Consider the following 16,022-nt stretch of genomic DNA (forward strand, 5'->3'; position numbering starts at 1 on the left):
CCTGGAAGGTAGTAAGGAGTGATTTCAAGGACAAAATCTAATTTAAGTGAGGGAGATTTGTAACACCCTATTTTGATTCGTTTAATAATTTGGGGTTTTGACATGAAGATCAATTATACTAAGGCTTCAAGCTTTGGGGAAAGAGAGGTTTAGACCCATTTGGATGTAGGTAATGTAGATTATGTGATGCAAGAGTTCGGGTTGTGTTTTGGAGCCCAATGGTATAATGGCAAAGGTGATGAATCGGGCCTTCATGAATTAAGGATTTTAGTTCGAGGTGTTGTAGGTCAAAAGTAATTAGATAAGGTTGTGGAGCTCTTCAACACATTTCCATGGATATAAGGATCATCGAATTGGAGTTAGAATGAGGAAGTTGTGGTCTTCGGAAGTCAGAATGATTAAAGGTTTGTCGTGTACTTTGGGCGTACATGGATAGAGTGATCGTGAAGGTTCCTTCACGTATGTTGGGCATATGCGACTCAGAATCAAACCCTAATTTAGGGTCTTGGACCTTATTTAAAGGCCTTAATCATTTCCAGCCGTCCTTATATTCAGCCTTCGTCCCCTCTAACTCTATATTCGAAACTCTAGCCCCCATTTGGATAGATTTTGAGCCTTGGAGTGGTATTGGTGGATTTTTGGTGCGTTTGGAAGAAGAATAACTTTATGGAGATGTGTTGGTTGTCTTGGAGCATGGATATCTAGGCTTTATTCATCTTGATCTAGCTCCTAGAGGTATAAAGTTTTAATCTTGATGGATTTCTCATGTAAATCTAGCTTGGGCTTGTAATTTGTCATGTTTTGGTCCCATCGTTGTGGTTCTTGTGAGTAGAACTTACTCCAAAATATTTGTGCCTCATATTTGGTCCTTTTTGAGGTCATTAAGTTATAAAGTTTGAATCATGATGATGTATTTGATAGATCTAACTAGTCTTGGGAGTTATGAGCTTTTGGTTACTTTAGTGCATAAAGTTTAGATATTGAAAGTTTGTGACCTTGTTATGGATAAAGTTGGAAACTTTATGCATCTAAACATCATATTTATTTAGATCTAAAGTTTTGAGACTTGCACTTAATGGATTATGTTGGAAAAGATGCACTTTTGGTCCCTTTGAGACTTACAGACTAGATCTTGGTTGGTTGGACCATTCTAATGGATAAAGTTGGAAATTTTATCCATTATGGGATTATTAGGAACCATAAAAATGTAATCTTGGACCTTAATTTCCTTCCATGCATGAGCTAGGATGTCTTAAAGAGTTAAGAAGTTAGGGTTTTTGGTATTGAGCACCTAATATCCATGCAAGACCACAAAGTTGGAAACTTTATGGTTAAGGACATCATTTAAGGACTAGATCTGGAATTTGGATGGAAGAGCTTAAAGGATTAATCTCTTAATAGAAGGAAATGATGGTTGAATGTTCGATAGGCATACGCTACAGTACGCAAAGCGTATGAGGTAAACACTCCATTTCTGCTCAAGGCTTGAGTACGATAAGTGTACAATCTAAGTATATTGGGTGTACTCAACTGAGATGGGTCGGTTGACTTTTTGGACTTTTCTACATTGACCTATTTTTGACCAAGTTGACTTAGGGGTGTTTTGGGTACTATGATTATAAATTAATTTTGGTCATGTTCCAATGAATAGGTAATCGGCAGATCTGATATTCTATGCAGTGTCGTGTTCAACGATATTTCAGACTGGGGGTTGAGTTTGCTCACTATATTTTAGGACACTAGGGATTGTATGTGCTTGTAGTCTTTATGACTCATGTTGTATGTGTTGTAAGCATGTGTGCCTATTTGCTATATGTATATAGGGTGAAATAGACCCAGGGATGAAATAGACCTGGTACAGCCTTTTGCTGACATATGAGTTGAAATAGACTCGGGGGTAAAATAGAATCGGGGGTGAAATAGACCTAGTACATCCTTGTATTGACATATGAGTTGAAATAGACTTGGGGGTGGAATAGACCCGGTGCATATTTGAGCTGACGTATATGTATGGTAGGCGGTATTTTGGGGAACTCAATAAGTTGTGTGCTTACGGTTTATGTTTATGGTTTCAGGTACTTCCGGTTCAAAAGGGAAGGGTCAGGCGTGATCGTAACACATGAACCCATGATTCCACAAGTTTATGATTTTGGGATTGTACTCTAACAACTATTTTTACTTTGATATACATTTGAATGATTGAAAGGATAAATGGTGTTTATGGTTGAAATAAAAATGAAAATTTTACCTTATACATTTTGTGACGTTACTGATACGAAGATATACAGTGTAGTTCTACAAGAAAAAGAACAATAAGCATCAATGTAGTTTCGATAAATAGGTATTTCTTAACGAGATCTACCACTGAAGCAGACACAAACATACAAATGCCATGAACCACATTTGGTAATAGCTTTTTCGTTTACACGTTGTTTAATGTTGGAGAATCAGAGATGCATTGGATGTTAGTGCTCAATACACTAGCATTTACTATTGCTATGATCGTTTATTCTTAAACTATCATGACGAGCAAACTACTAGGAAAACTCTCTGATGAACAGAAAACCCTAGATCGGGTATAAAACATCCAAAAAAACACCGAGGAAACCAATCTAGGCATACAGAAACCCTATATGAAAATAGATCAACTTCTAAGAAGAAAATTAGCACCACTAAGAGCCGAATTTGGCTCTGATACCATATCAAAGAGACAAACATATCATTCACAACATAAACAACCCTTTTATAATAAGAACAAGTTGGATTTCCCGTACATACAAAGTAAAACCCACTAAAAGTTCTCTCACTCTCTATACAAACCACTTCACTACAAAACTCTCCCTAATCTACACTCAAGAACTACAAAGAACAAAAGGAGTAACGTAACAGACTTTGAATCACAAGAAACCCTAACATGGACTGAAACCCTTACTGGTCTGTGAAATTAACGAGAGAGAAAGATTAGTGTATGTGTGTGATATTTACATATTATGACACAAACAACACATACAACACACACACACACACACACACATATATATATATATGTGTGTGTGTGTGTGGGGGGGGGGGGGTCATGGACATAAGTAAACACCACCCATATTCAAGACAAGTTAGATCCGCATGTTTATCATATCTAAAAAAATAAAGAAACGGGGCGCAGTCCAGAACAAAGAAAAAATAACAAAACATAACCTGCATTATAAAAAATATAACAAACCTAATACTTTTAATATTTACCAAAACAACCTCAATATTTTACCAAACTTTAGACATAAATCCCTTAAAACATTCAGCGATAAGTTTGAATATAAATATATGATAATTCAAGAAATGCATCACAGAAAATCATGATCACAAAATTATGACTGGGACAAATAAATAAAATAAAATGAATTTCTATTGATCGTAATCGGTTTTTTCGTTTTCAAATAATTATAAAAAGACACATAATATAATCTTGTTGTTACTTATAGCGGCGTGCCTTAACATGACTTCTTTATTATAACATTGTACTTAATTTTTGTTGTTTTATAAGGAAATTTATAGTAAAGTCACAATATTTTAGCTCAATTCGTAAAAGAAAAATAAAACAAAATTAAATTTACCGAAAAGAATAAAATACTGGCTAAAACTTCCCAAAAACCTCTTTTTGGCCGGTTTCGTAGATTTAGTTGGTATCCCGTCTTTTTTCGTTAATTTGGTGAAAATATTTGGGATTTCCATATTTTTAACAAGTAACCAAAATATTCAGACTATTCGAAAGATCACTCTCGAATTAATGTATATTATTATCAACAAATCATATATATATATATATATATATATATATATATATATATATATATATATATATATATATATATATATATCATTACATTATATATTTATAAAGAAAACATTTTTCCTTTCACCACATTCATTTGAAACTCCAATGACTTTTCAATTTTCTTTCTAATAATAATTATAATTTGGTTAATTAGGTTAAATAAATATCAAACCTAAAGTATAATAATGTATAAACTAAATTTCAATATTAAAATAATATTTCTACTTCTACTAATAAAGTTATGTTTTTTAACTTTTAACATATTATACTTAATTTATTATTTTTAGTATATATTCTTGGATGTATACCATTATCATTTGAAATATACAATTTTGGAACAATTTCTATAAAACACTTAAATTATTAATTTAAATATAACACTACATGGTCAACATAAATATAAATTTTAGTTTAACTTAAACAACCCAATGAATATTTAATAAATAGTTAAAAGTGATAAATTGTAGTGTCTTTCTTATAATGATTATAAGTTGGTTAATAAATTTAAATAAATATCAAAACTAAAGTGTAATCATAAATAAACTAAATTTTAATTTTAAAACAATATATTTACTTCTACTTATAAAGTTACGTCTTTAACTTTTAATATATTATACTTAATTATTAGATTTAATATTTTGTTATATATAAACCATTATCAGTTTAAAGCTATAACTTTTGAACAGTTTAGACAAAATACTTAAATTGTTAAGTTAAATATTACATTACAATTTCAACTTAAATATAAAATTCAGTTCCACCAAAAAAAACCAAAGAATATTTTGAAAATAGTTAAAAGTGATAGATTTTAGTGATAAATGAAAAACTAAATTCTAATCTCAATTTAACTAAAATATTTCCAAAATATGTTTTTATAATCATTAAAAGTTTTCAAATAAGTAGTTTAAAATAATTTTACAATAACAATAGTTAAAAATAACTTTATATAAATGATTTTATTTTTACCTTTAAAATCAAAAAATGATGTTTGATATTTTAAATAATTATAATGATAGAAATTAAAACATTACGAAAATAAATTTTAAAGAATTAATTAACAATAAGAACAACTATAAATAACATTCAACCATTTATTATATTTAATTTTATGCATGTGTAACTCGCGGATAGAAGTCATTCAAACGATTGAGATTACGAAGTTATAATAGATGTATATATTATCATATAATTCAAAATAATTAATATATTATATCAATTTTGTATACGAACTATTATATCAAATTTAACAACAACGTTATTGTTATATTTTAAAAAGACAAATATTTGTACAGACTTCAACTATATAGGTGTTTATGTGCTTTATAATGTCAACTTAAATATAAATTTCAGTTCCACCTAAAAAACCAAAGAATATTATGAAGATAGTTAAATGTGATAAATTGTAGTGATAAATGCAAAAACTAAATTATAATCTCAATTTAACTAAGATATTTCCTAAAAATATTTTTATAATCGTTAAAAATTTCCATATAAGTAGCTTAAAATAACTTACAAAAATAATAGTTAAAAATAACTCTATACAAATGATTATATTGTTACCTTTAAAATCAAAAAATAATGTTATATGTTTTAAATAATTATAATGATAGAAATTAAAACATTAAGCAAATAAATTTTAAAAAATTAATTAACAATAACAACAACTATACATAACATTAAACCATAAATTATATTTAATTTTATTCATGTTTAACCCTCAGGTAGAATTCATTCAAACGATTGAGATTATAAAGTTATAATAGATGTATATATTATTATATAACTCAAAATAATCAATATATTATATCAATTTAATATATAAATTATCATATCAAATTTAACAACAACATTATTGTTATATTTTAAAAAACATATATTTGAAAAGACTTCAACTATATAGGTGTTTCTGCGCAACGCACGGGCATTCGCCTAGTATATATATAAAACAGGTTTTTTTTTATCTATCGTTTTTAATAAAAGAGTAGTTACTATGCCACGTGTCATTTTATCATAATTTTGGTTTTTATTTCTCCTATTCTCTAAAAATGACATGTATAATTTTATATGATTTTACTTTCAAATTTAAATAATATCATGCTGATTAGCATTTACAGAACAAGTCAAATTCATATCTCTAATTAATTGGGATTGATTGTAATCCTTTAAAATCAACGCAACGCATTTGAAAAATATCAAATTCTATTCAATTTAAAAACTCAAACCAATCCATAAATCTCGCTTACCTTATTGCACTCCTTTAATGAACATTCATCTAAGGGAACAATCGATAAATCTAATACCATACAATATCATCCATTTTTATACAAATAAAGAGCAGCATGAAATAGAAGCTATGGAGGAGAAGAAAAAACATCAGTTTCACCCATCATGTTTTGCTTAATATTCTTCTCCATCTTGATTTTAGTTTCTAAGTGGGTTCGTAGTAGATCTGCAATTGAAATCAAATTCAAATGGATACATATTTATGTTTTTTCTAAAAAAAAAACATGTCTTATAGAGAACGAGCATCTGTCGATTCTTAATACTTCTCTATGAAGTGTTAATCATTGAGTTTGTACCTACGTATCAGTGTATCTGTCAGTTTTGTCTTTTATTTTCTATATATTTTAAAAAATAATAATTATTGTAGTTAACGTTTGTACACGTTTTTTCTGATTCTTTTTTTATATATAATTTTCTTTTGATTTATGGTTTTATATGCCTTCAGGAAGCTTCCTATTTTTAGATCGTGATGTTATTGGTACTTTGTTATTGCTATTAAATAATCAGCACCACTTATGTAATTGGACTTTTGTTGTATGAAATGTAAGCTCTTATTTCCATTTTATAGACCTTGTGTGTAAGGACTTTTCAAGTTTCTATTTTGGGTTGTTTTATACCACTCTTTGTATTTACAATCCTTGTGAAGTAGTCATATATAACCTTGTGTTGATTATCTGATAGTTCTGTATGTGTGTGATTGTTTAGGGGCAATTCTAGAATGATCTGAAATGGGTTGACGTTTGACAACCAAACTCTTTAAGTGTCCCTTTGTCCAATAAATGCAGATTAACACGCATTTTTCCTTTCATTTTCGTCTGTAATCAATTTAAATATGAAATGTAACCTTAGCTAAATTCTAACTGCTAATTACTTTATTATTTCAAGTAGATGATCAAATGAGCCTCCTAACTTAGTCCTTTAAGTTTGTTTTGTTTCAGGCATGAGAATTTGCATTCCTTGAAGTAATACGAATTTTTTATTGAAAGAAAGTTTGAGAAGGTTGTGCATATTAACTTCATTTTTGTTTGCATCTATGTATGCTTGCTTTTAATGAATTTTTTTTATAAAAGGGTCTGAAATTAAGATTCCATATTTGAAGGGATTGTTCATAAGCTTTTGCAACGTTTGTTTTATTTTTTAGGAAAATGATGAGTATGCTTTGTACAAGTCAAATTAGTTCACAACCTTATGGTAGTTATCTTCATGTTTCTTTTCTAATTTGATTCTGACATATCATTGATTTGGAGTTTTTGTTCCTTTTTTAATACATATGGAAAAACGATATTTATATTTTTTGTACAAGTCAAGTTAGTTCACAACCTTATGGTAGTTATCTTCATGTTTCTTTTCTAATTTGATTCTTACATATCATTGATTTGGAGTTTTTGTTCCTTTTTTAATACATATAGAAAAACGATATTTATATTTTTTGTTCTTTTTGGTTTTATAAACTTTTGGTGTGGATTATGTGTTAACAATTTATAGATTTTTGTAGGAGTTTTCGTTTGAGATTAAAGATATAAATTATTGTTTTTTTAGTTTTAAAAGTGTGAGAATCATTAGCATGTGGGGATGTCAAAGAGAGAGGAATAGATCTGAAAAAGATCACCATCAAAGCACATAGATCTGAAAACTCGAACTCCTCTTGAAGAAACAAATTTCCCTTTTAATCTTCAACACATGCTATGTACCCATATATTCGCATAAACAACAAAATATTCAAAGAACCAACGAATAATCGGTAAAATATGGAATGAACCACTTGATAAAAGCTTTAACTGATGGGTAATAAAACTGACTACGATCCATTACAACCTATGATCGGTCGGAACATGTCGCAACAAAAACATGTGTACGGATTGCAACATGTTTGGATCTCATCGGAATGGTTCATCCATTACAACTCACTATGATCCATTACAATTAGTCGGGACACATCACAGCAAAAACAACATGTGTTCGGATCGGAATACATTTGGATTAGAATACCATTGCGACTTACTCTAATCCATTATGATGTCGTTTGATGCATTCCAATTCATTCTAATGCACTCCGATTGATCCCAACGGATCAGAATTGAATAGTAACCTTCAAGAACAAAAGTTGAAACACATTATTTTTGGTTTTTCAAGGTTTTTATGATATGAAAACAAAAATAAAAAGATATATTTTTGGATTTTGTTTTTATGAGGCTTCAAAAAGAAAAGAAATAACAAAAACATATTTTTGTGATTTTCATATTTTTGAGGATTAGACAAAAAGAAAAGATAAGAAACGAAAATAAGAAGGATTTCTGAGTGTTTTAGACCAAGAAAAAGTTAAGAAACAAACACAAGAAATTTTTTATTAGAGTTTCAGAGTTAAGAAAAAATATCTTTAAAATTGCTAGATAGCAAAACTCTGAAATCCAACCTCTGAACACAAACTCTGAACTTCAAATTCCGATGAGGTCCAATTACATGCAATGCTCGCAACTTTTGGCAAAAAATTAGCTCATATGTGCGAAATGATCAAACTTCCGAAATCTTGTTCGCATCAGAAATTGAGGACAAGATGTGAGACTAATAGGTGCGACCTAAAATGCTTTCATTCTGAACGCTTTTGCTTTGAGCGGTCTCCCAAACTCCTCATTCGACGAACATGTTTTTCTATTCCAGATGCAACATCTGATGAAACGCTTTTCAGAACAAGTTACCATTATTGTCGGCTATCACATACGTTTTGTCCTATTTGCTTTAATTCATTTCCGATCACTCGAAGAGTAACATATCATTATCATACATACTTATAAAACTAGCATTTTTTCTTGAATCTCATGCATTTGAAACCCCTTTTTTTTAACTTTCTCAAACCACATTTATTTGAAACTCCATTTTTTAACTAATGCAACTCAAAAGTTTTCTTAATTATGATTTAACACTCAAAAGTTTTATAACTTATATTATGTTTAAGGGATATATATAGTAAAGTCCCAATATTTTCATCGATTTGACAAGAAAGTCCTAAACTTTATTTTTTTGACAGTAAAGTCCAAATTACCGGCAGTTTTTGACACTTTTACCCTTTTTCCCCGGTTAGCCGGTAATTAGGACTTTTTTGTCAACAAAATAAAGTTTAGGACTTTCTTGTCAAATCGTCAATTAGGACTTTACTGTCAAAAAAATAAACTTTAGGACTTTTTTGTCAAATCGTTCAAAATATTGGGACTTTAGTGAATATATAATTTTTTTTGTTAGAAATTTAATGGTATGATACTCTTTAAGCATAAGAGTTATTGAAACATTCTCTAATCAGCTAGATCCTATTGAAATCCTTTACGTTTGCTTCTTGTTAAATCGTTTTTTTAATCTCAACAAATCGACATTGAAAAAAAATGAGATAATCAAGAAAGAAAGAAAGAACCAGGGTTGTGTTGGCTTTTTGCAGTCTCAAAAATGGAGAAATAAGAAATCGAAAAAAAACGAAATTGCCCTTCTTTCCCTTCTCCACATTCACACCCTTTTGACTAGGCATGTGTTGTTTGTGTTTGTATAAAGCTAGGGCAATTTCGTTTTTATAGGTTTCTAATTTCTCCATTTTTGAGACTGCAAAAAGCCAACACAACTCTGGTTCTTTCTTTATTTCTTGATTATCTCAATTTTGTTCAATGTCGATTCGTTGAGATTAAAAAAACGATTTAACAAGAAGCAAATGTAAAGGATTTCAATAGGATCTAGCTGATTAGAGAAGGTTTCAATAACTCTTATGCTTAAAAAGTATCATACCATTAAATTTCTAACAAAAAAATTATATATTTAGTAAAGTCCCAATATTTTGAACGATTTGACAAAAAAGTCCGAAAGTTTATTTTTTTTGACAGTAAAGTCCTAATTGACGATTTGACAAGAAAGTCCTAAACTTTATTTTGTTGACAAAAAAGTCCTAATTACCGGCTAACCGGGGAAAAAGGGTAAAAGTGTCAAAAACTGCCGGTAATTTGGACTTTACTGTCAAAAAAATAAAGTTTAAGACTTTCTTGTCAAATCGATGAAAATATTGGGACTTTACTGTATATATCCCTATGTTTAATTAGCATTTAGTGAAAAGTTTACTATAAAAAGGCCAATCTTTTGTGTCTTTTGTATTGTATAAAATCTTACATGTAAGAAGAATTTGAAGATATTGTGATTCAAAAGTTTTCATATAATTGAAGCATTCGCGATCCAAATATGATGATTTGAAGAAATTGGTTATGTCGCATCGAAGATAATTGTAATATGATTTTTTCTTTCAACCAAAACAAATGAAGCTTTTCCATTCTTTCTTTATATTCAGTTTCTCATTTAACCTTTATATGTGATTGTGTGTATTACTTAATCTTGAATGTGACTCTCCAAACATCAATGTTTTGCTTGGAATATCTTTCTGATTCTTCTTTTTCAAGAAAAATATTTTGATTGCAAGTTAATGAAGAATTGTCATCAAGTTTCTATGGTTGAATGGTGTTAAATGAAGAAAGAAGATTCATAAAATGAATATATGTTTTTTTGTTTGATCAAAGTTGACGAATGTTAGTTTTTCTTTTGATTCAATGTATTTTTATGTAACATCTTTATTTATATGTTCAACCACCTAATGCTCTTATTTATTTGATTGTAGTTTTTTTATTTTGATTATGTTTATTTTCTATTTTTTTTTTGTTGGTGTATCCTACACAACATATTTAAAATATAACATAATTTTGAACATTTGATATGTAATTATGATAGACTTATCATGATATGTTCTTCATATGAAAGTAATTTATTTATATTACTACGACAATAATTACATATGATATTTACGAAAATATATATTATATGTGATTTGTTTAACATGTATATGCACCTATGTATGTTATGAATTTATAATTAAATATATTTATGTTTAATAATTGAAGGGATTAAAATGATGCATCAAAACCAATTATTTAGACGAATATAATAAGAATAATCATAACAACAACAACAACAACAACAACAACAACAACAACAACAACAACAACAACAATAATAATAATAATAATAATAATAATAATAATAATAATAATAATAATAATAAATTTCCAAGTACCGCATTCATTTGAAACTCACACTACAACTCAAGATTTTCTAATTTATGTATATTTATTAGTTACAACTCAAGAGTTTTTAACTTATGATTATTAATTAATAATCACTAATAACTTTTTATTTTCCTTTCTTTTATTAGGTTGTAAAGTTTTGCTCATTAAAAACATTAATGTATTTGAAGATATTTGTGATTTAAATATGAAGTTTTAATATAAATCTTATAATAGATGTTTTAGTGTTTTAATGTTATTAAAAGTTAGTGTTTATTTTTCATATTTTTTATTATTCGTTGTATATATATATATATATATATATATATATATATATATATATATATATATATATATATATATATATATATATATTTAATACAAATGTTATAATATGTGTTTTTCTATTTTTATATTACTAAAAGTTGCAGTTCACATTTTTGTTCATATGTTTTGTTAGCCGTTATGTTATCATTCATTTGATATATATTGTACACAATTTTAAACGGTATATAAAAATATCAAATAATTGTGTATATATCACAATAACTTAAAAATTAAACTATAATGTTTAATAAAACTAATATGTTAACTATATGTTTGCTTTACTACTAACATTTTGTTTCAAAGTAGAAATATTAAATAATAATTTGGTAAAAATCATTATTTTAACTATAATTCTATTCTCGCGCAATGCGCGGGGATTCGCCTAGTATACTTATAAAGCTTGCATTTTTTCTTGAGCCACATTCATTTGAAACTCCCATGACTTTTCAATTTGTTTTTAATAATTATTTTAAGTTGGTTAATAAGGATAAATAAATATCAAACCTAAAGTGTAATCATATATAAACTAAATTTCAATATTAAAAACTATATTTTCTTCCACTTACAAAGTTTTTTTAAACTTTTAACATATTATATTTAATTTATTAGGTCTAATATGTTGTATGTAAACCATTATCATTTTAAAGCTACAACTTTTAATCAATTTGTATAAAATACTTAAATTGTTAATTTAAATAGAACCTTACATGATCAACTTAAATATAAAATTTAGTTCAACTTAAACAACCCAAAGAATATTTTGTAAATAGTTAGAAATGATAAAGTGTAGTGTCTTTCTAATAATGATTATTAATTGGTTAATAAGGATAAATAAGTATCAAACCTAAAGTGTAATAAAAAAAATAAACTGAATTTCAATATTAAAATAATATTTTTACTTCTACTTATAAAGTTATGTCTTTAACATTTAACATATTATACTTAATTTATTAGATTTAATATGTTGTTGTATGTAAACCATTATCAGTTTAAAGCTACAACTTTTGAACTGGATGGACAAAATACTTAAATTGTTAATTTAAATATAACATTACAATGTCAACTTCAATATAAATTTCAGTTTCACTTAAAAAAACTCAAAGAATATTTTGTGAACAGTGAAAAGTGATCAATTGTAGTGATAAATGCAAAAACTAAATTGTAATATCAATTCACTAAAATATTTCCTAAAGATATTTTTATAATCGTTAAAAGTTTTGAAATAAATAGCTTAAAATAACAATAGTTAAAAATAACTCTATATAAATGATTATATTGTTCTCTTTAAAATAATTTTTTTTTTAAATAATTACACTGATAGAAATTAAAACGTTAAGCAAATAAATTTTAAAAATGAATTAACAGTAACAACAACTATAAATAATATTAAATCATATATTATATTTAATTTTATTCATGAGTAACCCGTAGGTAGAGGTTATTCAAAAGATTAAGATTATGCAGTTTTAATATATGTATATATTATCATATAATTCAAAATAATCAATATATTATATCAACTTAGCATACAAATTATTATATCAAATTTAACGACATTATTGCTATATTTAAAAAAACATATATTTGTGAAGATTTCACCTATATAGATGCTTCTGCGCAACGCGCGGGCATTCGCCTAGTTCTTATGAAAACAAGCGAAATACATTTTAATTTCACAAGTCAACGCCCATTTGAATTAATATTGTGAACTTCATTTTACATTGACCCCAAATACATGTATTTTTCCAATAATAAGAGCCCCCCTCAAAATAGGCTTCAGTAATTATCATGAAATTTTAGGGACCCATTTAAGTTCAGATTAACTATGTCAATCTGATTTTCTCAATGATCAGTTTGATTCTAATTTTTACTCACTTGATGTTTTAAATGGTTTTAAAGTCTCACGTCTGCATAATCTTAAGTTAGTGAGAAACGTTAATCAGAAAAAATGGTTTATGTAATGGCACTAGACTATAGGTGATGTCTTTAGGAAAACATCTTATAGAGACAGTTTGCATATCTTGAAGTAATGTTGGAAATCGAACATTTATTCCAAGAATGTCATTATCTTCACGTGGAAAAAAAATACCACATTCAAATTCTAAAGAAGACAATTTTCATTGACCATTTGTTTTGCAATGAGAATTAAAAAAAGTCAAGGACAATCCTTATCTAAGGTTGGTTTGTTTCTTAGAAATTCGTTTTTTACACATAGTCAATTGTATGTTGCCTTACCTAGACTTAGAAGTAAAAAAAGATTAAAATTGTTAATTTTAGATAAGGATGATATAACTACAAATAAAACTTATCATGTTGTGTATAAAGAAGTTTTTAGAAATTTGTAAATAGTTTGTAGAATATTATTTCCAATAACATATTTTTTTATTATTTTATAGTTAGTTTTCATTTGTAATTTGTTATATTTTTTTTCATATATGTTTATTTCAACAACTTAATTTTCTTATTTTCCATGTATCAATTTTAACTTACTTCACTTATGTTTTATTTTTATAATTAATTTAACATTTCATTATACAATATCATTTAATTTTAATTTTTTCACAAATAAAAATTGTCTTATATATCTTGAAAAATAATTTCACATATTTATTTGAATCAACGATTATAATTTTACATAAATAAAAAACATAAATATCTTAATTAATATTTTATATAAAATAATTAACAATTATGATATTTTACTATAAAATTTTAATTATAAAAAACAATTGTGGTTACCACGGACTATAACTTATGTATAAATAAATAAGTATAATTGTTGCTTAATTTTTAAGAATAAAAAGGTGGACTGAGTACTTCTTATTGCTTATTAATCACTTCAAACTCTCTACGTTCTTCATATGCCTCGTTGTGGATGTCATGGTGATATATATTATGTGAGTGTTCCTCTTATGTTGGTTTTTCCTCTAATGTTCTTTAACTAAATACCACCCAACCCTAGACCTTACCTGGTAACAACCATCGACTAACACACAATCATCGAGGGTAAAAAGCGAACAATGAATGACAATTTAAATGGAAACGAGTGAAGAGTGATTGTCTGCTTTTACATATTTATTTTTAAATATATGTATTTTTTTTAAATAATATCCTTTAAGAAAATTATTTAAGATTAATGGTAAAATATGTATAAAACATGATTATTAAATAATTTATTCAAAAAATATTAGTGACTACATGTGTACAAGAAAAATGGTTAGTGACTTAGCGTATACAAAGAAATTGAGGTGGTCATAGATAAGTTTGGGTCGGCTTTGACCTAAAACCGAACCCAAATCGAATAATATCAATTTTTGATTATTAAAACCGAACCTAAAAAGAAAACCAGTGGGTTCGGTTTCTTGGTTTTAGGTTTTACCGCGTTCAGTTTCTAATTTTATCGATTTTGAAACATGATAACTTAAACCTTAGTTTTCAAATACTAACCAAGGAATTGTTGGGTTATAACCAAGACAAATCCCATGATTTGATTATAAAAAAAAAGGGGGGGGGGGGGGTGGTATATGCTTGAGTTTGATCCCAAAGTTTGATTTGGGACACATCTCACTCAGAATTTGAGATTTAAAAGAGATAAAGTTACCTCTCTTTTATAATAGTCGACTTTGGTTGGGTTTTAGTCACATCGTCGATGTAGGATGATCGAACCCATGACCTCAGGTATAATGATCAAATAACTTAACCGTAGTTTTACTTATGTTAATGGAATTCATAAATATATACAAATAGAAGTTAAAGAATAAATATATTTCATAAAAATCAGTTTGTTTTGATTTTTATCGGTTTTTGGATTTTCTAAAACCGGAATCGAACCCAATATTTTGGTTTTCTAAAAAAACGCAAACCCAAATTACATATTTCTCTTTTAGTTTTGGGTTTTGGGTTTCGGTTTTGTCGATTTTTCGATTTTTGCTCGTCCATAATAGAAATCTATAATAATTTGTCGTAATAATGTTTTTGAACATTACGAAGAAGTTCAATATTAGATCGAACACATAATTAAATTTAACAACTAAATGTATATAAAACCTAAATTTAATTACCTTTACAATTCATTATATATTTATTTATGATATTAAAATTAAACCCAACATTGATTGGGATCAAATCATATAACCATCAATTTCAATAAAATCTTATCTTTGACTTAAACGTGTATTTATTGTTTTCTTGTTTTTAAATTTGTTTATTTTTATGAATTGTTATATATTATTCTATTTATTAATGTATTGTTTTAGCATACATATTTCATTTAAACTGGGAAAAGCCCGTACATTGCACGTGTCATTCTTTTTAGAAAAAAAGAATAAAGTGCAGAAGAATATGGTCAACGAAAATGACAAAGAATAAAAAAAATGCATTGAATTTAACAACTTTTTAGAAAACATGTGGCAAAAATCTGAATGTTAAAAGTTTGGGTTGTTAATAGAAGATAAAAAAAAAAGTATCAAAATAGAAGAATATTGGAAAATGAGGGACTAAAC

The sequence above is a fragment of the Lactuca serriola genome, chromosome 5, assembly GCF_051521515.1.
Source record: "Lactuca serriola cultivar US96UC23 chromosome 5, Lser_US96UC23_V15, whole genome shotgun sequence".
NCBI classification, from domain to species: Eukaryota; Viridiplantae; Streptophyta; class Magnoliopsida; order Asterales; family Asteraceae; genus Lactuca; species Lactuca serriola.